We start from the raw sequence: 22,927 nt of genomic DNA, 5'->3' as shown, positions 1-22,927 counted from the left end.
GGTTAGGACAGAAGTTAGGAAGGACTAGTTCCTGCGAGCGGTGAAACCCTGTATTGATCTTTGGAACAAATGCAGGATCCAACCTGAGGACCACTCTATCCTCATGGAACATGCACAAGTCCTCCCTGACCGACAGGGCCGCCAATTCTGAAATCCTCCTGGCCGATGTGATGGCCACTAGGAAGGCTACCTTCAATGTAAGGAAGTGAAGGGAGCAAACTTTCAGAGGTTCAAATGGAGAGGACGTTAAAGCCTGTAACACCTTAGACAGGTCCCAGGATGGATAACGATGAACCGTGGGGGGCCCTACATTGGCCGCACCCTTGAGAAAGGCACTGACTGCTGGGTGTTGGGACAGGGAAACCTGGTTGTCACAGGTGAGAACTGTCGACAAGGCTGCTATCTGCCTACGTATGGTGCTGGTTGACAGACCTCTAGTTAACCCCTCAAGTAAGTAATCTAATATGTCTGGGATGGAGACAGCAAGCGGTGAGAGCCGCTTTTTGGTACACCAAGAGCAAAAACTTCTCCAAGTGGCGTCATAGATTCTGTTGGTCGAGGAACGCCTCCAGGCCTGGATGACGGAAATAACCCCAGAGGAGAAAGACTGTTTGGTCAGACTCTCCCGCTCAAGTGCCAAGCGGCTAATTGGAGCCACTGTGGATCCGGATGTTGGAGGTTCCCCTGGCTGAGAGCTACTCGGTCCGGGGGAATCTTCCATGGAGGTGAAATTGACAGGTCCACCAGGTCGGCAAACCACGGGCGTCTTGGCCAAAATGGAGCCACTAAAATTAGCTCTGCCTGTTCCTGGATGAGCTTGCGAATCGTCGCTTGTATTAGTGGAAGAGGAGGGAATGCATAAAGTACGCCCTCCGGCCATCTGCTCCGGAGGGCGTCCATTCCCTCCGCCCCCCTCGCCAGAAACCTGGTAAAAAATCTGGGGAGCTGTGTATTGTTCGGAGAGGCGAAGAGATCTAGGATGGGCTGTCTGAACCTGCGTGATATTTCCTGGAATAGGGTTGAGTCTAGCTTCCACTCTGAGTGATCCACTGTGACCCTGCTCAGGGAGTCTGCCTGTTGATTCGCCTCCCCAGATATGTGCTCTGCCCTGATGGACCTCAGATTGGACTCTGCCCACAGCCCTATGGCCTGGGCTTCCTGCATGAGTGTCCAAAAGTGGGTGCCCCCTTGTTTGTTTACATGAGCTTTGGCCGCAATGTTGTCTGTCAGGATTAATACGTGTTTCCCTGATACAAGGGGGGAGAATCTTTGGAGAGCCAGGTGGATGGCCCTGAGCTCCAGCCAATTTATATTGTGAGCCAGGTCTGAACTGGACCACTGACCCTGGGCTAAGTGGTTCAGAATATGAGCGCCCCAACCGAACAGACTGGCGTCTGTGGTGAGGGTGATCCTGGTGGGTTCCTTGAACAGAGTGCCCTTGGACAAGGCGGACGAAGTCCACCATAGGAGGGAGGACAGAGTGTGATGGGGAACCCTGACCCTCCTGTTGGAGGCGCTGATGTTGCGTTTCTGAAAAGGAAGAAGGAACCACTGGAGGTTCCTGGAGTGCAGTCTGGCCCAAGGAACGATGCCCAGGCAAGAGACCATCTTCCCCAGGAGTTGGGATAATTGTACCAGGGGTATTCTTTTTTCCCCTCGGATCTGCAGTGTCAGTTTCCGGATGCTGACTTGTCGCTCCTGGGAGAGATATACCTTGCATAGGCTGGAATCTATCAGAGCTCCTAGATGGAGCAGACGTCTTGTGGGTGTGATATGACTTTTTTTGAAATTCACGGAGAACCCGTGATCCTGAAGTGTTTGAATAGTGATTGCCAGGTCTCACTGCCCTGATTGGAAAGATTTGGACTGTATCAGTATGTCATCAAGGTAGCACTGTACCCGTACGGGTATCATCCTTAGATGAGCCGCCAGCACTGCCAAGATTTTTGTGAAGACCCTCGGGGCCGAGGATAGGCCAAAGGGGAGAGCCCGGTACTGGTAGTGTTTGTGTGCATAACAGAACCGCAGGAACCTGCGGTGTTCCTGGATGATCGGAATGTGTAAGTAAGCCTCTGTCAGGTCGATGGAGGAAAGGAAATCCCTCTTCCTGATACTTGCCAAGATGGACTTTAGGGTCTGCATCTTGAACCTCCTGTAAATGAGGAAGTAATTTAGACCCTTTAGGTCCAGTATCGCCCTCCAACCGCCTGAGGCTTTGGGAACTACAAACAGGATGGAGTAGAACCCTTCCCCGATCTGTTCCTGAGGAACCCTTTCTATGGCTCTGATCTCTAATAAATGAGCGATGGCTGTTGTGATTAGTTGTGTTTTTGATGTATTGTTTGAAACCGGGCACTGTATAAAACGATCTGGGGGAGAAGATCGAAACTCTAGGGAGAGACCCTGTCCTATGGTCTCTCTGACCCAGGCGTCTGTGGTTGTGTTTTCCCAAACGTCGTAAAACAGTGCCAGTCGACCCCCAATGGGGTAGTCCTCCTTGGCGTCACTTGGACCGCCTGTAAGGACGACTGCCCGATCCCCTGAAGGGACGCTTGGTCTGGAACTGACCCCTGGCTGCACTACTCTGGCGGTCCTGTTGCCGATCCTGTCTGAAAGAATATGATCGCGAGCCTCTGGGCCAATCCCAGGACTGCCCTGCCCGAAAGGGCTGTCTCCAATCCCAGGAACCGCTGGGACGGAATGATGGCCTACGGAAGTCCTGCTGGGGCCGTCTATCTGGTTTTTTAGAGGGATGGGCCAGCGCCTTGCGCTTGTCCTTGCCCTCAATGATATGAGGCTCTAGGACCGGACCAAAAAGGTGGGTGCCACTGTCCCTAGATGTTGCTAAGCGCCAATTTGCCTTTAAATCCGTGCGCCATTGCTTCAACCAGAGCAGCTTACGTGACACCACTGAGGCTGCAATGGATCTGGCTGAACATCTAGCCGAGTGTAAAGATGCATCTGCAATGTATTCGGATGCTGCCACTATTTTCCCTATTGTTTGGTGCGCTCTGAACTGATCCGGCGGAATGAGTATCTAGAGTTCCTGCAACCACATAATCGCCGAGTGTGCAAAGAAGGAAGATGAGGTTGCCGCCCTTATGGCCCAAGCCGAAGATTGGTGAGCTCTACGAAAAGAGAACTCGAACTTTTTGTCCTCTGCCTTCAAGAATTCAGCCATGTCCCCCGGGAGGGCGGTATTGGAGAACAGAGAGGTCAGCGGAGCGTCTACAGATGGGACTTCTAGAAGAGAAGCGAAAGAAGAAGAAGAGACATTGTAAAGTTTCTTGTCTAAACTGCTCTGTGAAGGAGTGGTAGCAAGGGATGCCCACTGCTTTTCCACCGTAGACCTGAAGACTAGTGGCCATGGAATCTGCGGTTCCTCCTTGACCTTTTCCGCAAACAGAGGGTTGGCTTCCCGGTTGGATGAGGAAGAAGGTGTCTCCTCCTGGGCTGAGGTAAGTTTTACCGTGTCAATGGCCCTTACGAGGAGTGACCGAAAAATGGACGGATCAAAGAGCCCGGAAGAGGTCACCTGTTCAGGAGCTGGATCCTCCTCCTCAGACAAGGGAGTGTCTGCTACTCCCAGTTCCACTGATCCCTCCTCCCCTAATTGTGAGGATGTCTCCGAAACAGCAGAGCTAGGTCTAGTATCACGCTCCACCTGAGGTGGGGGAATAGATGCGGGAGGAGTAGGATGGGACTGCACCTGGCTACTCTCAGTTGATGACATAAACTGCCTGAATGCGTGGTGCATGAAGGCCTGGAATTGAGCCTGGGACCACATTTCCCCTTGGTCCCTGGAATTGACCCCAACCTCCGTTGAGGCACACCTGGTCTCAGGTGATTGGTGTGCTGATGAAGGAGAGGAGCGAGGAGGACCTACCTGCTCGGTTTCCCCCCGAGGAGACCAAGGTCTTGGGGCATCCTGAGATGATTCAAATTGAGGTTCTGTCAAAGGAGTATCCAGTGGGGCGGGGAAAACCATTTCAGTCCCACTGGATCTGAGCCTTTGTGCCTTGGAGAATTCTCTCTCCAATGCTAAGTGTCTCCTTGTGGCCTCTCGCTCGGCTGATTTGGAAGTATCTTTGGAAGACAGATGTTTGGTTTTATCTTTTTTCTTCCACCCCCCATGTCCAATTCTTCAGATCTGCGCTTTGCTTGAGTGGGGGGGGGGACACTAGATTGAGAAGCCTGGGGTGAGGAGTTGTCTGCCATTGCCGTCTAGGTATTCCTGGACAGTAGTACCTAGAAATGGGGGGAGGAACCCAACACGCAGATCACAGTCAGAGATGGAAAACCGATCCTTGCTCTGAACAGAAGGCAATGGCAAGAACAGTCAGACAGTGTTCTAATGCTGTCTGTACAGGCCTTGTGATAAAAGGTCACTGGCTAAACTGAGAAACAGGTGGACAATAAAAGAATCTCTTCGCTCTTCTCTTCTAGGCCTTACGACCAGTTAATAACACCTTGGTCTGCTCAAATGCAGCCAAGGCCCACACCTGGAGTAGCCCCCACAAGTTTCGCCACAACCCTGTGGATACAAAAATATCTTCCCCCCTGAACAGGTCTGCTCACAGACCAAGTGACACAGGCAACAACTATGCGTCCACAATAATGCAGGAACAACTGCCAATGATTATGCAAAAATTTCAATTAGGCCTCCAAAATGGCATCCGCCACGTGGGACCTCTAGAAGCGGCCGCGCTAGACCATGCGGTCAAAATGGCGGCCGCCAGGCCTTATGGCCTGGAGAAGCAAAACCCTGTCATATTTTAAACAGGAGAATCAATTATGCAGCAGGGGAACACAAGGCTGATTTGGGATTCCTCCCCCAGTCAAGCACTTGCGATTAGTAGCGCAGCCCCTGCTGCGATCCAGATAAAGCTGCAGTCAGGAATTCTCCCTCAAGGCCTCAACATGAGTAAATCACTCAGGAGGTCTCCGAGTTGAAAAGCTGACCTCCGCTACCCAGCTGAATTGGCGGAATCGCAAAGAGGCTACAGATCGTCGGAATGGGAGCTCCCTAACGAACGAAGCCTGCAGCCTCCTTTTCAAAGCCCAAAGAGCTGCAGGGGAGGGAGGACAGAGTCCTTATCCCCCCCAACGCAATCCTCTTAATTTGGAAGTGAAAGCCGAATTAATCTAATTGTTAATCAATTTGAATTTAAAGTATCCAATTTTAATTTGAATAGCCTAAAAGAAAAAAAGGAAAGAATCAAATTTAGCTAAGGAGCCTTCTGAAAAGCGTCTTGCTGAGCACGAGACTAAGACAAAAACTGGGAAGTCACACCCAGAAGGAGGCGTGGCAGAGTTTTTTTGACTTAGTCTGAGCAGGTGGGATTAAATTACCCAATCAGTGGAGTCTACATCCATCCTGATGGAGAAAGCAAAGAATCCGCCCTGGGTACCTGTGGAGACCTGGCCGCGAGAGCCCTCTCCACTGCCTAAGCAACCAGGACTTGGAGACGATCCTCTAGGGAAGGAAGGGCCAACTCATCCACTCTGAGTCCCGCGGCCATGGGTGTGAAGGTCGCTTCTGGGGCCAGGTGCTGGGGCCGTGGGGTGGTCAGAGACCGGAATGTATGTGCACCAAGGTCCGGTCCAGGCTGGAGGGAAGTTGGAGGCTCTACCGGTGACCAGACCTCCTGGGCAGAAGTGGAGGGACCGAGACGCAAATCAAAGAAAGTAGACTCAGTCTGAGCAATCTCGGCCCTGGCCTGTTTTTGAGCCTTTGAAAACTCTTTTTCCAAGGCCTGGTGTCCCTACTGGCCTGTTTTTCCGCCAATTTGGAGGTTTTCCTCCCAGAAACAGCCTTGGCTTTGGCTGAGATCCTACCAGCAACCTCCTGATTAGGAGATCTGTGCCTTTTCCAGATGGAGGGAGGAGAAGAGGCATCTTTGGATTGGGAGACCACGTTATCCTCCATGATGGTATAAAATCTTCAGGTGCACGAGAGGGTACCCCTGGCAAAGGATCAATTGGCAAATAAGGGTCTAGGGCAGTAACTGGTAATAATTGCCTTACCCCCCTGGTCGCTGGACCGGTGGTATCCAAAAGACCGGTCCTACTTACAGCCGCTATAACTTCCCCCAGAGGGTGGTCTGCAGCCTGCTTGTGAGGCTTGCTGTGTTGCCAGGCCAGCAATATAAAAAGTGGCAACTAAACACAGAGTCAGGGCTGGAAACTACTATGCAAAAATCAACTAGCCAGGTTGTGACCAGGTCTGGAGACACCAGAGGGCCCAATGAAATCAAGTAGGCCTATGCCAAAAAGCAAGGGAGAAAGGATAAAGGAATAAAATCCTATATAAGGAGAAAGTCCTTAAGGACTACAAGAGAGATCACTAGCGACCCTTGGCTATGAAGAACCCCTGAAGGGCCTTGAACTGGAACCACGAGGAGCTTCCAAGATGGTGGCCTCAGCCAGTCAGGCTCCCAACTTGGCCTAGGCAAGGGACCCAGACAATCAATATGCCAGGAGAAAAGATTGTGCCACCTGAGAAGATCCTCAGACCACCAGAGCAATAGATTGGGGAAGAATCCCTTCCCCCCCTTCTCCTTTATCCGGCAAAGGGTCCTTGCAATGGACACACGGTCCGCAAGATGGCGGCCACATCCCAACCGCCGTTCTCACCCCTCGGCTGAGGTGAAGGAAGAAAAGGAGGGTATTGCAGCAGCGCTGAGCCCAGCACTGAACTAGGAAGAAAGGGAAAAAACAGAAGTCTCCATTTGCTATTGAATCCCAGTGGGAATCAGATGTGGGAAGAGTCCTCTGGAGGAGCGCTGGTCCCAGCGCTACTCAGATGACTACAAGTTAAGAAATTAATGGATAATCCACCAATAAATAAAGATCTACCTGCCTGTGAGCCAAACATGCACGTCTGTCCTGGGCAAGATCAAGACTGGGACAACTAGTCCAGGACAGGCGTGGCAAGTTTGGCTGACTTGATCTGATTGGGCAGAAGGACAGAGTTAACCCCATTGGTGGATTATCCATCTCCTGTGCTGAAGAAGCTGTGTGTTTTTATAAATTTATAAATCCTTCCATTCCCCCAACATCCAGTCAGAGCTGAAGAAGCTTCTTGGATGAGAAGCAAAACATCTTCAAAGAAAATCAAGAAAGTCCCGTTGCCTCTTGAAAAAGCACCTTTGAGAAATAAGTCTTAAAGTTGCCACAGTTGAAAAACATTGCTCTAAAGGGATCCAGTGTAGCTTCTGGATTTTCTTATCGCTCGAAGATCATGATCATACACAATCTTGGGTCCCCATGATGATCCCTCTCTTCAGTTTGAGGGAAGCAGTTGCTCTAGCCTCACTATATTTTTGGTTCTCTGAGTGAATACTTTGATTTTAAATGTTATTCATTTACAGGGAATCCTCGCCTTATAACTACAACCGAACCCAAAATTTATGTTGCTAAGTGAGATATTTGTTAGGTGGGTTTTGCACCATTTTACGACCTTTTTTGGTACAGTTGATAAGTGAATCATTCCAAGTTAGTAACACAGTTGTTAAGTGAATCTGATTTATCCATTGACTTTGCTTGTTAGAAGGTCACAAAGGGTGATCACATGATCCCAGGACACTGCAACAGTCATAAATGTGAGACAGTTGCCAAGAGTCTGAAGTTTGATCACATGACCATGGGGGTGCTGCAATGGTTGTAAGTGTGAAAAATGGTCATAAATCACTTTTTTGGGTAATGTTATAACTTTAAATGGTCACTAAATGAACTGTTGTAAGTCAGGGGCTACTTGTATTCAATCAATTTATATAGTTGCCCATCTCAACCATGACTCTGGGCACAAAGAGTGTATATATCTGTACATACAGATATATACAGTACACAAACATTAAAATACACAGAAAACTAACAATCATCAACCTAGCCAGGAAATCAGTCTCTTCATAAATCCTGAGCACAGTCTTTAAGGTCTTACAAAAGGGTCGGCAGAGTTGGGGCCCAACTGATCTCTAGAGGGAGAATGTCCAAGAGAGCAGATGCCACAGCAGAAAAGGCTCTTCTTCTAGGCCCCACCAGCTGACATCCTTTAGCTAAGAGCTTGCCCATCTTGCAGCATTGGACAAGATGGATAGAAATAATGGGGAGATTGTATTTCTTAAATTATCATGAATAATCAAGCCATCAAGCGCTTTAAAACCTGAACTACACCTGGAACAAACTGGCGCCAATGAAGCTCACAAAGTTGTGAGGACCCATGCACCAAATAACCAGTGCCACTGACTACCCATGTAGCTGCATTCTGCACCAGTTGAAGTTTCTAAATGTTCTTCAAGGGCAGCCCCATGTAGAGTATATTGCAGTCATCCAGACAGACGGTTATAAGAGTCTGTGTAACCACAAGCAGTCCAAAACAGTACCAACTGCCACACAACCTGAAAGTATACAAACTGCCACACAACCTGAAGGTATGCTCTTTAATTAAGAGATGATTGGACACTGGACAAAAGATGTAAGATCCCTGGCATTGGATTTCCAAAGTCATTTGGTTCTACTTGGGCTGAACTGAAGCCTGCTGCACCTCATGCAGACATCCACAGCCCCTGGGCATTGAGACAGGATGTCCATGGAATGACTCAGATAGTTTGGGATCATGAAATAAAAACAAGTGACATAGGCAAACAGTCACCCCAAATGGTCAGATGAACTCAACCATATCATGTTAAGAGGGGAGAGAGCCCAAAGCCTTGTGGCACCCCATGTACAGCCCATACCACAGACAGTGGGTTGTACCTCATCAACACCAACTAGAACTGGTCATGGAGGATAGAGGAGAACCAGCACAATACAGTGTCACCCACTCCCAGTCTCCAGAGCCGGTACAGCTGGATACCTTGGCTGATGGTAAAGGCCATCGAGAGGTCAGGAAGAGCAAGGATGGATGCCCTAATTCCCATCCGATCCCACCAAAGGTAATGCAAAATACTGTTTTTATCTAAGTGATTGCACTAACAAAAAATGAACTATTTTTGTTTCCCTCTCTTTACTTCACATTTTCCTTTCCCTCCCCCATCTTGCTTCTATAGTTAATCATCTTTTTCTGTCAAAAAGATCAGCATGAAGAACACCTTGCCATGGTGATTATTTTTAGCATGGACTCCAACACTAATTGTCAGGACTGTGAGTTTCAAGCAGAGGCACCAAAGAATCAGCAGAAACAGAGTCAAGATAATGCACACTGGTGTTTTATATGCACAGAAATAATTCCTTATTTAGAACCTGAAAGCCTGTCAAGGTCCAAAATTAGCTCTGAGAAGATAGAAACGGCACTTCTCACAATATATCAGACCAAGAACCAACAGCTAGAAAACTTGTTCCTTTATTCCAGTGAATTATACAAATCAACTCATTTTGTCAAAAATGTACAATATTTGTCAAATCCTCAAATGCCGCATTATAGCCTTGCGAAAAGTGGAGCTTGTTGCCTGCTAAACCAGCCTGTTTCAGTCTGATAACTGATATGTGGTTGGGATTCCCACTGCATGTCAGTAGCATCCTTCATTGTTATATTCTAAGAAATGCTTTGGGAAAGTGAAATACTTCCTGCCACAATTAAACATGCTGCTAGGATCACAAGGGGCTAAGCCTCAACGTATGCAATTGTGGGTACGTGTGGATTGCTGTAATGTATTAGTTTAAGGCACTTTTACATCATCATTTTCATTCCCCAAACACTGACAGATATATTTTGACTCTAAGCCTCATTTGTCATTAATTTTGAAATGCCACATAAGCCAACCTTCACTGTTTCCCACGTTCACTGGAATGTGCAAATAGTAGCATGCCACCAAATATACCATTTATCTCCATAAATATAGTTTGCATCACACTTTTTTGAGTTTTGGACAAACATGAGTGGACAGGAACTGCAAACCCATTCAAGCAAAACAGACCAGGGTCTTAGTATAGCACCAGGAGGTGGCTCAAATATCTCAGCTGGAAATATTTTACTGCACTCAGTAAATCCAGTCAGCTAGCTATATGTAAAGAATCACAGTTAAAACTAACAATAGCTGAATGCAATGTGATCCCAATCAAATGTAGCATTAAACTCTTGAGAAAGGAAGTTTCCCAAGTTGTACAAATAAACACACTACTTATTGTGATCTAGCTCACATGACACATTAAGTTATATTGCAGTTTATCCTAGCAGATCTTCTGAACCCAAACCATGGGCCAAATTATAAGTTACTGATCTGTAAACTTGTTAGCTAGCTTCACTTAAGTCACATTTAAGCAAAGTAAAATGATGTGAAGAGAAAAAAAAAACCTCTGCTCTTATTGTTCCCCCTTTGTTTTTCAATTTTCCTAGCAAAAACATGGTGAGGTTTTATTCTGAAAATAAATAGAAAATATTGGAAAATATTACCCACAGCTCCCTACACATGGTAGTTCTATCTGTCCAGAAATCACCAACTAAAAGAGAGAGAGGCTGATTCCTAAAGCATACTGAGCATATATATTATTATCAGGGATGGATTTTAAACATATATCTCTAGCCATTTTCTCCACCCCACACCCCAGTCTATGTTGAGAGATAGATATGTTGAAAGAATGTGTGTCATATACAAGCTATCTCCAAGGAAACTCAATTTTTCATAACAAATGTGTTGCTCTATCAGATTTCAGCTCAAAGATATGTAGAACCAAGCTACACAGAGTGACCAAATTTATCACGAGAGTATAAATCATATGTGGCTCCAGAGGGTCTTAGATGATTATGCCAATCCTTTCCGGTTTGGGTTCAAAAGATGGCTCTGAAGAACAATCAATACTAGGATAGGCAGAAGAACTGCAAACCTGTTGACACCAAGGAACCCTTGATGGTTTATGATACCATCCATCACAATATCTTGCTGAAGAGCTTGCGAAAGTTGGGATCCATCTTTCCCTTCTATCTAAAGGGAAATTTCTGCTCAGATCATTAGAACTGTCTTGTCTTCCATTTCATTAACCATCTAAATGAATCACACCCTAATGAACTCTAAGATCATTTGCAGATCTTGAACTAACTGTCAGGAATTATCCTAATACCCAACTAGTTCAGAGTTGATCATCTCCAGGGCCTCTGTGCATCTTCAGACTACAAAAGGCTGGATACTGGAGAAAGAGCTGAGAAATTAAAAGTGACTCTGGCAGCTGAACTTCAGAATAAAAGGGCATTCCCCCTTAAAGGTTTTTTTAGACTGGGGTTTCTTTCGGATCAAGCACTGACACTGGAAAGTGATGTTATATCTGTGGAAAAAAAGATGTTTGAATTTCAGATGATAATGTTGATGTATCCCTACTTGAACCAAAGACCCTTGGTTTTGATGACTCATTTGCTGATTTGATGATCATTTAGCATCTTCCCAGAAAAAGAGTTTTCTAGAACTTAAAAGCTCGCATGCTATTTTGTGACCTTGACCTGATTTAATAAAACCAGCATCCTAATATGTGTTGGCAGAGAGTTATGACAGCATTTTCTTTTAAAGAGTTTCTGGTAATAAGTCACTCTATTTCAGCTATCTGGATCTCTGTTGCTTTTATTTCCATTTAAAATGCTCTCGCCTTATTTAAGATTAGCAGGGAAGCAGAGGTGGGCTACAAAACTCCATTCTTCTCAAAACCTTCTCACCCTATTTCTTGATTTTATATGACTGTGACACAATCACTTTGTATCCCACTATGCAGCACATAGAACACTTGATGTACTGCTGTTCATTAATTGTTTAATAAATATCTACTTCTAGGCTTCCATATAGTGCATCGCCTTATTTAGATTTTTCGTGACAGCTATTACACAGCTGTTTTTCCTATGCTACAAATATTTGCTCATTAGAGCTTCCTTAACATTTCAAGACTAAAAAAAAAAAACACTTGGGTTTATTCCTAGTAATGAAGATACTATGTAGTTCCATCTTCTCTCTTGAGAAGACTGAAAAACTTTCATTCGTCTTAGATGAGTTATAATTTACTGTTAAATCCATATTGATTTATAATAACCATTGTGTCTTGAAGCAAGCCATACCAATCACCATTAACTGAATTCAAACAGACTGCCATAATATCATCTATTTAGCATTATATTGAGGCAAGCTACTATAGTTTGTTCAGTAAACTAGCTATAAATCAAACCATTCTATACATCTTGTGTAATGTGACAAATAAACTAAGTAAGCATATTGTAAGCAGCCTGGAATTTTGTATATTTGATGGGCTGCTTTTTAAAACAAATAAATCAAGGTTAAATAAGTCAAGATTCAACATGGTAGCTAAATCTAGCAAAGCCTATACCAGGAATAGAGAATCTATCCCCTTCAAAAACTGCTGAACTACAACATTCAAGAGCTCCAGATGCTGGGTGTCCATCAGTGGATTAGCATAACCAGTATGCTGATGATACCCAGTTATATATCTCCTCCCCGAGCTGTCTCAGTGAAGCGGCCGATGTGATGGGCCATTGCCTCGAAGCCGTGAGAGTCTGGATGGGGGTTAACAGACTCAGGCTCAATCCTGACAAGACCGAGTGGCTTTGGATGTTGCCTCCCAAGGATCATGTCGACTGTCCAGTGTTGACTCTTGCGGGGGAAAATATACCCCCTTCGGAGCGGGTTCGCAACTTGGGTGTCCTCAGCTGAATTTGGAACATCAATTGACGGCTGTGGCTGGGAGGACCTTTGCACAAGTTCGCCTGTTGCACCAGTTGCGACCCTACCTGGACCGGGAGGCTCTCCTTACAGTCACTCATGCCCTTGTCACCTCACATTTGGACTACTACAACGCGCTCTACATGGGGCTACCCTTGAAAAGTATTCGGAGACTACAGTTGGTCCAGAATGCAGCTGCGCGAGTGATAGTGGGTGCTCCTCGATACACCCACGTTACACCTATCCTCCGTGAGCTGCACTGGTTGCCTATTGGTCTCCGGGTCCAATTCAAGGTGTTGGTCATTACCTTTAAAGCCCTATATGGCTCAGGGCCAGGCTATTTGCGAGACCGCCTACTACCTCATAGTTCCCTATGTCCGGTTAGATCCCACAGGCTGGGCCTCCTTCAGGCCCCGTCGGCCAAGCAGTGCCATTTGGCGGGGCCGCAAAGGAGGGCCTTCTCTGTGATGGCGCCCACGCTTTGGAATCACCTCCCCCCGGGAGATTAGGACCGCTCCCACCCTGTTGGTCTTCCGTAAGCTACTTAAGACCTGGCTTTTCCGGCAGGCCTGGGGTTTATAAAACCTTACCCCTGGATGATTGTTTTTTTATTGTTGTTTTGTTATGTTTTATGTGTTTTTTATTGTTAGCCGCCCAGAGTCCTTCGGGAATGGGGCGGCTTATAAATTAAAAAAAAAAAAAAAACAACCAATAGTCCCTTTCAATACAAGGCAATTTCCTACATCCTAACTTTGAGACACTAATTTAACCTACTAGCACACAACACCTCAGGGCAGAATTTACCATGTTGGTGTACTTAGTAATATCAAATAATTATTTCATTACTATTATATTTCTTTTCTATTATATATTAGAGATATTAATTGCATTTTCTGCTTCAGGTATTTTGAGCAATATCTGATTATTAGTCTTTAATAAGAATCATACAATCATAGGGCTTGAAGGAAGCAAGAACTAGCATGCACTCAAATTACCACCATTCTAATATGTATCACTTATATTCTTTTAAGGGCAGTAGAATATCAACAGGAAGTTACAAAATACACATTGGGAAGTATATAAGAACTTTTTATTTAAAAGGTCCAATTATTGTAGTCCAGGTAACCACTAAATATTTAGATTGTTAGTTACCAAGACTTTAAGAATTAGGCAACTGAAGTCACCCATCTTTTGACCATTTAAGACCATTCATAGGCAAATCTGAAACAACATTCATGCATATGTTTATATAACACGTCCTTCAACTTATACAGCAAATATTTTTTAAAAGCTTGATAGAAGCAAGAGCCAGCATGCACTCATTCTATTCTAATATATATCACAAACATTTTTAATGGCAGTGGAATACTTTCAGACAAGAAAATATGCAATTTATCTGCTTTAGAAAAGAATCTTTAACATTTACAATTATATTTGTAATATTAAATAGAGTTCTTTTTGAACATGGGAAAATGTTAGAGGACCTGTGTACATACAGAATGCAACCTAAGACTGAGATAAATGACTGATGAGCTCTTGATTGTCATCTTATGACAAAAGGTAATCTAATCTGCTTTAAAAAGAAATAAGACCTACCTTTAAGGGATATGGTGAAGATTACATATAGTGGGATAGATTTAAACATTGTGCTATGTTGTATGGTTTGTGTGTATTGGTTTATTATGTTGTATAAACTCAAATATTTTCATTCATGAACTATGATTTTATGGCATGGTAGCATTTTATATAAACTCAGCCACTTCCATTTATAAAATATGATTCATGGCTTAATGAATTGCATGAACTTGGCAAATAATAGTTAAACACCAATATATATATATACTCAGTCCAAGAAAACTGTAGTTCCATCTGACATGTGCCCCAGAGTTCAATCTTTGGTTAAAATTAGACACTCTGTATGGTAATTGTTGGATGGGCAAAGAGGGGAGAGAACCACGACAGGCATATTGTGATATTGTCATACAAATCATGTAATTTACACCAATTGTGAAAGGAGGGGCACAGAATCATGAAGTAAAATCGTAAATAAAAACACTAGTTCAGAGCCACAGTGTCAATAAGACCAAATATTAAATAAGTACAAGTAAATATGAATGCACAATTCAACCCCTCTTCAATCTTCAAAGGCATTCTGAAAGGCCATCAATGAGGGTGGGTGACCTTTGCTTGAATAGGAGGCTATTCCAGGATGCTGGGGTCACAATTGAGCACAACAGTGTCTGTAGGTCTCTGCCAAGACTGGGAAGTTCTCATGAAGCTTTGTCCAGGCAGGGTCACTTCTATCAGGGAAGCAGATCTGCTAAGGTCAAGGTATAGATGGCTGTTCAGATCAAACTAGCCTTTCAAACTGTACCTGGGACCTTATTAGTAACTAATGTAGCAACTACTCCATTTCCCTTAATAAAATGAGAATGCTAAAGCCCCCAACAGTAACCTACTGTTCTCTTTAATTATGGTTTGCAAAGCCACAGTAGCTGTTTTCATACAACCTTCTTGCTAAACCAAAACCAAACAAACCACAGATGTCAAGGAAAAGGGAGCCATTTCTGCTAACCCAAGGGCAACCTTAATCTTTATGATGCATGTCTCCAAAGGTGAGTGGGAAAAGATCCCATTTTGAAGCTGTATTCAGGAATTTAGGGTGAATTGGGTTCCATAACAGTGTGCTAGTCTTAAGACACTCATTTTTTCCCTTTCAAGTCTTCCAAACTGCAAAAACAACTTTTGACTTCATTCGCTCTGTGTGCTTCAAAGGAAAACTGGAGATATTGGAAGATTACACCAAGTACAGTCTGGAGACCACATGCAATGCATGATTGGTTGTTCCACAAATAGTTTGGTTATTATAAGCACTTTGAGCTATGTAAAATGCAAAAGAAATATCTTCATAAATAACCTTGCTCATTAAACCAGCCCCCTTACCTGGGATTAGAAGCTACTAACTACAAAATTAATTTTGTAAAAGGAATCCAGAGAGAAACCAGGAAATGACAGAGCAGCTAACATAATATCTATATGAAAAAAAAGATGGAAGAGAAATCATTTACAGAGCAAGAGTCATGCTGAAGAGAAATCTATAAGACTTCTGCCTGGGGCAGAACAATTAAGGTTAGGTTCTGTTCATACAATATAAGCCTTGGTTTGTTCAAACCCAGTTTAGTGAATAAGCCACAATTGGTTTATTTCATATAACTTAAGGCATCACTAGCAAATCATATTAGCTTGGCTTACTCAACACAATGATACTTTAGACAAGCATGCTGTGCACACTCAGAAAACAGAGTGAATTGAATAAATAGTTAATCACAAGTAAGCAATTCAAGTAAACAGTTTGGAAGCACTGATTGCTAAAAAAAAGTAAGCAACACAACTAAGGCCTCTTGTTTTTTGCAAAGGCAGGAAGCAGAGGCTGTACACATCTGGGTGCGGATAAGCAAACAAGAGACCATGTTTGCAGGTGACACAACATTTTAAATGCCTAAATATCACAACAAGGCATGTGGCACAAGATGGTTGTAAGTGAACCAATTATTTTAAGTTGAACAATTTTTTTGTCCTTATTCACACATCATGGAAAGCTGTAAAGTGGTCTGCCATTATTAATTTACTACAATGTGTAAACTTAATTCTTGTGTTTTGTTGCCCAGCTTAGCATCTTACAAATTCAGCAATTTATGTTTACTGAATAAAATGTAAAGAAACGATGGCTTCATGAAAAAACTGGACATCGTCAGTATAAACTAGACATCGTCAGTATAAACAATCATAGGAATTGGATTGTGGTGGAAAGCACAACAACAAAGAATGCCCTTTCATTATGCAGCAGAACAGAAAAAAGTTAATTCCATACTACAGATCAGGAAAGGACTGACATTTTAACTGATTCTTATCTTTAACTAAACACAAAGTATCACCATACTAGGATCCATAAAAACATGACTCTTTTTAATGGTTTTTATCCACACAGGTTTCTACACAGGCAGGATTGAAACACCCAAATGCCGAGGATTTCCACAGCCAGTTTGCTATTGTTGTATGACTATCTTGGTTTATCTTTTCTGTCTCTCCAAGAAATACAGGCTAGTAAGTTTGTACACTACAACTCAATAGCTTAATTAACTCTCAAAAAGTTACATCTACAGGCTAAGGTTGGAGCACCTATGCAACGCAACTTTTCACTCTTAACTTCAGCCAATCGGGGTCAGCTTTCTTCCGCTCTTCTTGAAATAAACGTGATCGAAACTTAGGAAGTCCCTTCGCTCCTCAGAAGGCAAAAGTTTCCTGCCCCAACTCAGTTGGTCCGGACTAAGCCTCTCGGCTGCTCCCGCGCAAAACAGCAACCCAGGACCTAAGCACGGGATTTGAACGAAACAAGACCCGTTTAAAGGGGAAAAGCAGCGGATGCGGAGCCACAAGCGAGTTTTAAGACGCCTGGGAAGTCCCGGAGGCTTCCTGTGTTTCGTTCGCCAAGCACCAGCTAAATACTGTACGCACAAACCTAGTTCACATCTCCCTTAACTATCCGCAGCCTTATAACGGTTTGCTGCACCGGCGGCCAGGCAGGGTTTTTTTGTTTGTTTGTTTTTTTGTTTTGTTTTAACTAACCGAGGAGACTTTCTTCTCACAGACGACGCCTTTTCAACGAGGTTTATTTCTCCTTGCAGCGCCCAAACGCTCTTTTTTTTCAGGTGGCGAGGGCTGCTGCAAACTTTGGGGTGGGAAGAAGAGTGGCGGGCGGAAAGCAGCGCCCTTTGAACTGTTGCTTCTTTCCACCACCGCCAAAGCCACCATCCCTTCGCTAGAAAGGGGATCGGGGAGCCTGGTGAGGAAGGAGGAAAGCGCTTTCAAGGGGGCACAGCGTTTAAAGAAGCTTGCCAAAGCCAAGTGTGCGGAGGGAGGGGGGCAACGGGCGGACTTTAGCTGGGCTGTCATCTCCACCACCCTCTTTTTGCCTTTACCTGATTGCATTGGGGGCTCGGTTCGCCCTGGAGCTGGAGCGAGAAAAGGGTTATTAGCAGCTTGGTGGTCCCATGTCCCTGAATTTGCCGAATTCCGTTAGGGATGCAGGCTCAGCAGCTCCTGCTCCAGCTTAAATCTCAGCGGGGAAGAGAGAAAGAAAGAGCTCAACAGCACAGCCACATGGTTACTGCACTTCTCAAGCTCGGTGCAGCTGATTATATACTCCCGACTGGTTTCATGGGCAATGTAGTTCCCACCGAATGAATTATACTGCCCTCTGCCAGCCGATGGTGTCTCATAAAAGAACTACCGTTCCCAGCATGCTCCCAGCTGGAAGGACGGGCCGCTCAAGAGGCTTGGCAAACAGAGCAATGTTTCTCTGTCAAATCAAAAAGAATGTTCGGCGAGCGGACGGTGGAAGCGAAAGTTCTCCCTCTGCGGCCATTGGTTGAGTCCTTTTTTCGCCTTTCTCTGCCATCTGCCACTAACCAATTCTTCGGTTCAGAAATACTTCCCACCCGGTGCCACTATTAGAAGGAGTGGAGGAAATTTTCTGGGGAGTGTTTCTCTCCAGCCCCCTCCCCGGTGTTTTGCAACTTGTCAACTCTTTTCTGAACTTCCTGGAACAAGCCAAGAATTCTCATCATCTGCGGCGTCATGAAAGGCTGTAATAAAAGCGTAATAGAATTCAGTGAAGTAGATGGATTTTTATTTTATTTCAGGTTTTTTTATCAACTTGATATGGCCGTCCATCTCACAAGTTACATTGGGCAGCATACAATAGTCAAAACAATATAAATACAGTAATTATAAAAATATAAACAGTCATTATTTAAAATATTAGTAAAAGTTAAATTATACACACCACAAAGCATGGAAAAAGTAAGAATACCAACCCTAATGGTGGTTACATTATTGTTGTAAGCTGCCGAGACTCACTTGACATCTTAGGATGGCACCACTTCCTTGGGACCCCCAAGCCTGGGGACACTACTAGGTCTTAAGGAACTTCTAGAACAGTGCTTCTCAACTTTGGCAACTTTACGACGTGTGGACTTCAACTCCCAGAATTCTCCAGCTAGCATTGCTAGCTGAAGAATTTTGGGAGTTGAAGTCCACACATCGTAAAATTGCCAAGATTGAGAAACACTGTAAAATCTAGAACATTAAATGTACAGTATAATTTTTAAAAAAAAAAAAAAATTATGAGCCATCAAGTTGGTACTGACTTTTGTTGAATACATTATTAGATTTTCTTCATGATGATCTGCTCAGGTCTTCCAACAGTATAGCAATTGCCACTGTAACAAGTGCATTAGTTGCTGGTCCTCCTTCTCCTTGTTCTTCTTCCTCTTTCTCTTCCTCCTTCTCCCCCCCCCCTTTCCCTGCATTACTGACTTCTTCAGAGAGCAAGATCCTCATATAATATGTTGTAGTACAAAATTTGAGCCTGGCCATTTGTACCTCAAATGAGGACTCTGGCTTGATTTGTCTGTAGATCCATTTATTTATCTGGCTAGTCATGGCATTCTGAAGAATATGTACAATACAGAATAATTCTAATACAAATGTGGTTGGCAGCATAAATTTTAGTCATTGGAGCAAACTATTTGAACAGTTAAGAAAACTGAGATAATGTGTATGATATAATCTCCAAACTAATTATAAACAAACTAATCTTGCTGGGTTCAAACTAGAAACTGACATTACAGCTTAGCAAATTGTATGAATTTAGTCCATCATACAGTTGCCTTAAAGCACTAATTTTAAAGGGGAACCAAATTACTACTACTTCTAACATTGACAGGACAAGCCACTAGACCAGGGGTGTCAAACTCGCTGTGTCACGTGATGTGTCACAACACTTTTTTTCCCTTGCTGGAGTTGGGGTGGGTGCAGCTTCCACGTGACGCATCTGGCTCATGGACCGGCAGTTTGACACCCCTGCATTAGACTATAACTTGAGAGCAAACCTCTACTAGCACTGATGATGTTACCTGGAATGGGTAATGAAACATCTGCAAGAAAACAACCAAGCTCAGAGAGCACCGATGACCCCTCATTTCAAACCTGAGCTACAAATATTCACCTTTATCGATATTACTTCATTACAAATAATTAAAACCAGGAGATAGACACCTCTTGTGAAAATATTCATAGTGAACAGATTTCATAGTATGCAGATACTGTAAACAGAAATCTGTTGACCAGTAAACATATTTACATGGAGGTGCAAAATCTACCATTCCAGGAATGCAAGAATTCTGGAATATACCAACCTGGTCATTCTGAGGCTACTTCATATATTTTACAAAAGTTTATCTTCTTCACCTGAAGTGGATGAACTTTCAGAATACTACAGGACCACCTCTAACAGAATATCTCCTAGAGGGGTGGGCTGCAGCCCATTATCAGATCACGGCCTATTTGCAACTGGGCCACATGAATGGCAGGCCAGCGCTTGTGCGATCAGCCCAACACACGCAAACGGCAGGCGCTGGCAGCCCCACTTGAATGAGTGATGAACACCAGCACTCACACAAATAAAGCTATATGTGCACATGTCTGTCCCTTACACAAAACCATCCCCTCTTCCTCCCCCCACACCGGGCCACCAACCCGGAAAGGTTGGGGAATGATGTCCTAGAGTTCTGAGGTCCTAACCTCTAGAATTCCCAGGTAAACCATTCTATACATGCTCCATGCTTGGTACAAATAGCTCCCAGTTACATACTAGAAGAACTGACTATAGAACAAGAGCTACATTCAGGACCTTTGGCACATCCATAGTTTTATAATCGTGAATAAGCAATAAGGGTAGGAAGAAAGGTCACGTTTGCACTTCAAGATTAAAGATGCCTTACACTTACAATAAATATTTGTTACTTTATAGTAGCAAATAAAAGTAGTCAGGTTGTTTTACTTTTTTGGCACCTAATTTTGTTTTCACACATCATTGTGTTTAATTTTTCATTATCGAAAAGGGCTTCAAAACTCAGGCATTCTGAGATCTCTGAGGGATGGTTCCAAGTCTATTGCAAGACTACATCTATTACCTGCCTACTCTAAGACCTAATAATAAAATTCAAACAGCATTTACTACGTAAAACCTCATCTTCTAAAATAATAGACTGATTTCTTAAAAATACTTATAGTTTCCACATTATCAAGCATCCTATGGTAGATTATAATCCAAAATCGAGTAAAATAAGTAATTAAAAAAGCAAAAAAGACAATAAAAGGACAAAAAATTTTGTTGAAGCTTTGGTCACTTAGATTCTGAATGTCAGAGGAAAAAGCCAGATTTTCACCTGCTTCAGAAAGTCAGACGATATGACTACCAATCTGGCTTCTCGTAAAAAGACATCACAAAATTAGGTTGCCCCAACAGAAAAGACTGTCTCTTTCTATCCACATTATGCAATCTCTCAGCTGTGGGATTTTGAGGAGCTTAACCTTACAAATCCTAATAGTAAAGCAGGTAATTCTTCAGTCTCTGGATCCTAACAATTAACAGCCTTAAAATTCAGTACTAAAACGTTGAAGTCCGATTGCTAATATGCAGGAACTGGTGTACTTTCTTTAGAGCAGATATTATGTGGTCTCTAAAGCATATATCAAAGAACAGTATCATTGCTGTATTTTTACCACCTAATGTAAGAAGGGTTTGGGAAAGTACCAGGAGGAATGTTAGACATAATCAACATGTAGAAGAGGACTTTGTTAGTAGATTATCTCATTGCTGGCAGTTCAGTTCAGGCTGCAAAATGACAGGGAAGAATTGATTCCAAGTGTTGAAAGAACTTCAAGGAATTCCCTAATAAATAAAGGTTGGAGATTCCTACCAGTTGCCAAGATTCTGTCCAGTGCTTCATACTTAATTCTTGCACTAATATTCCTTATTAAAATCAGTATTAATCTTGGCTGAGACTGTAGCTTCTGAGTCTTCTTCAGGGCAGATTCATAACTTTCTTCCTCAATGGAAAGTTAATAGAGTATGGGCTACTGTGCCCAAGCTATATCTGTTCCACTAAGGAATGTAGCTGCCAGACATAGCGTACATTATCACCTTCTATGCAGTCTTCTTCTGCTTTCTGCATAAGTGTATGGATTCAGAAAGGAATCTGATTCTCATGCCATGAAAAATTGTTTGTTGTGTTTCTATGTTGCCAGTCTCAGAACATAATTCTTGGGAATTTACAGAATAAAACATACTGTAAACAGATAGTAAAAACAGGAAAACACAGAAGTACCGAACAACTGTAGGCACTTTCTAGATTTAATTTCTTTTTGATTTCATTCTTTAAGATAACCCCCTCCCATTTTCAAGACACAAAACCTGTGTCGTTTTTAAAAGTTCCAAAATGAATTGTTTTCACTGCAGCAGACTTACATGGATATCCCACTTGATTATGAATATCAATTGAGGGAACAGCAGTAGAGCTTTGTAACCTGGGAATTTTATTTTAGCTCTCTAGGGAGATTTGACTGCAAACAAGAAGCTGCTATATGGACCTTGCTTTGTTATACTAAAGCTTTCATTTTATAATTTTGTGGCATTTTCCCTATTGTTAGAAAGTCTTCATCGGGGTCCAGTCCAAGCCGGGAATAAACAAAATGGAGACTGCTTTAGAAGGAAGGTTGTAGTTTATTGAAGAGCAGAGCCAGATAGAGGGCTGGGAAAGCTGAACACATGTAGCTGGGAGTGGTGGATTTTTATACCTTCTGGGGCTTTTGAGGTTGTTTCCTGTTCCTGTTTGAGGCTTTGTATTTCCTGTGTCATGTACTTTGACCTGAGTCTGAGTGTGCTCTTTTGGTATTGGTGGGTTAATCCTATTATGTCCTAAAGGTCAGTAGAGTTTGGGTGGGGTATGTAGATTTTAGGGGTCTTTGTCTTTCTAATCTCTACAGCTTCTAGCTTCCTGGCTCCAACCTTCCTGAATAGAATTATTACATCTACATTTCTAAAAGCTGGCTTCTGCTGAATTTTCTGGCTGGGGGGGGGGGAGGAAGAAATTTCTGCCTTTTTCTCCACCCACTTAAGAGTCTACATTTCTACCACATTTAACTCTAACATTCATTTGCATTCTAAGAAATCTTTCTAACCCTTCACACTTCTTTAAGAAATGTATAGGATATTAAATATCTTTCTCTGACAGGTATCATTCAAGATTCTTCCTGTATAAATCACAAGTTGTTTATAAAACAGCTTTCTCTGGCATAAGAATTGGAGATTTCAACCTCACCACCTCAACCTTTACAATAGTTTAGCATAGTGAATAACATTAGCTTTA

At 43.3% G+C, this 22,927-nt stretch overlaps 1 protein-coding gene across 5 annotated transcripts in view; it reads right to left on the bottom strand.

The window, feature by feature from the left end:
• Positions 1 to 18,257, bottom strand: part of ITPR1 (inositol 1,4,5-trisphosphate receptor type 1) — a 253,455-nt gene extending 235,198 nt beyond the window's left edge. For 2 of the 5 annotated variants that reach the window (XM_039334136.1, XM_039334137.1), the window contains exon 1: positions 17,633 to 18,255. The gene's annotated coding sequence lies outside the window, so the exon portion shown is untranslated. Of the gene's footprint in view, positions 1 to 17,632 lie in introns of all 5 variants that reach the window. The other 3 variants (XM_039334139.1, XM_039334135.1, XM_039334138.1) reach the window with 3 other exon arrangements.
• Positions 18,258 to 22,927: the final 4,670 nt, after the last annotated feature.

This window comes from Crotalus tigris, unplaced genomic scaffold (assembly GCF_016545835.1).
Source record: "Crotalus tigris isolate CLP2741 ecotype Arizona unplaced genomic scaffold, ASM1654583v1 scf7180000017625.6296891, whole genome shotgun sequence".
NCBI lineage: Eukaryota > Metazoa > Chordata > Lepidosauria > Squamata > Viperidae > Crotalus > Crotalus tigris.
This window is presented reverse-complemented; position numbering and strand designations above follow the sequence as displayed.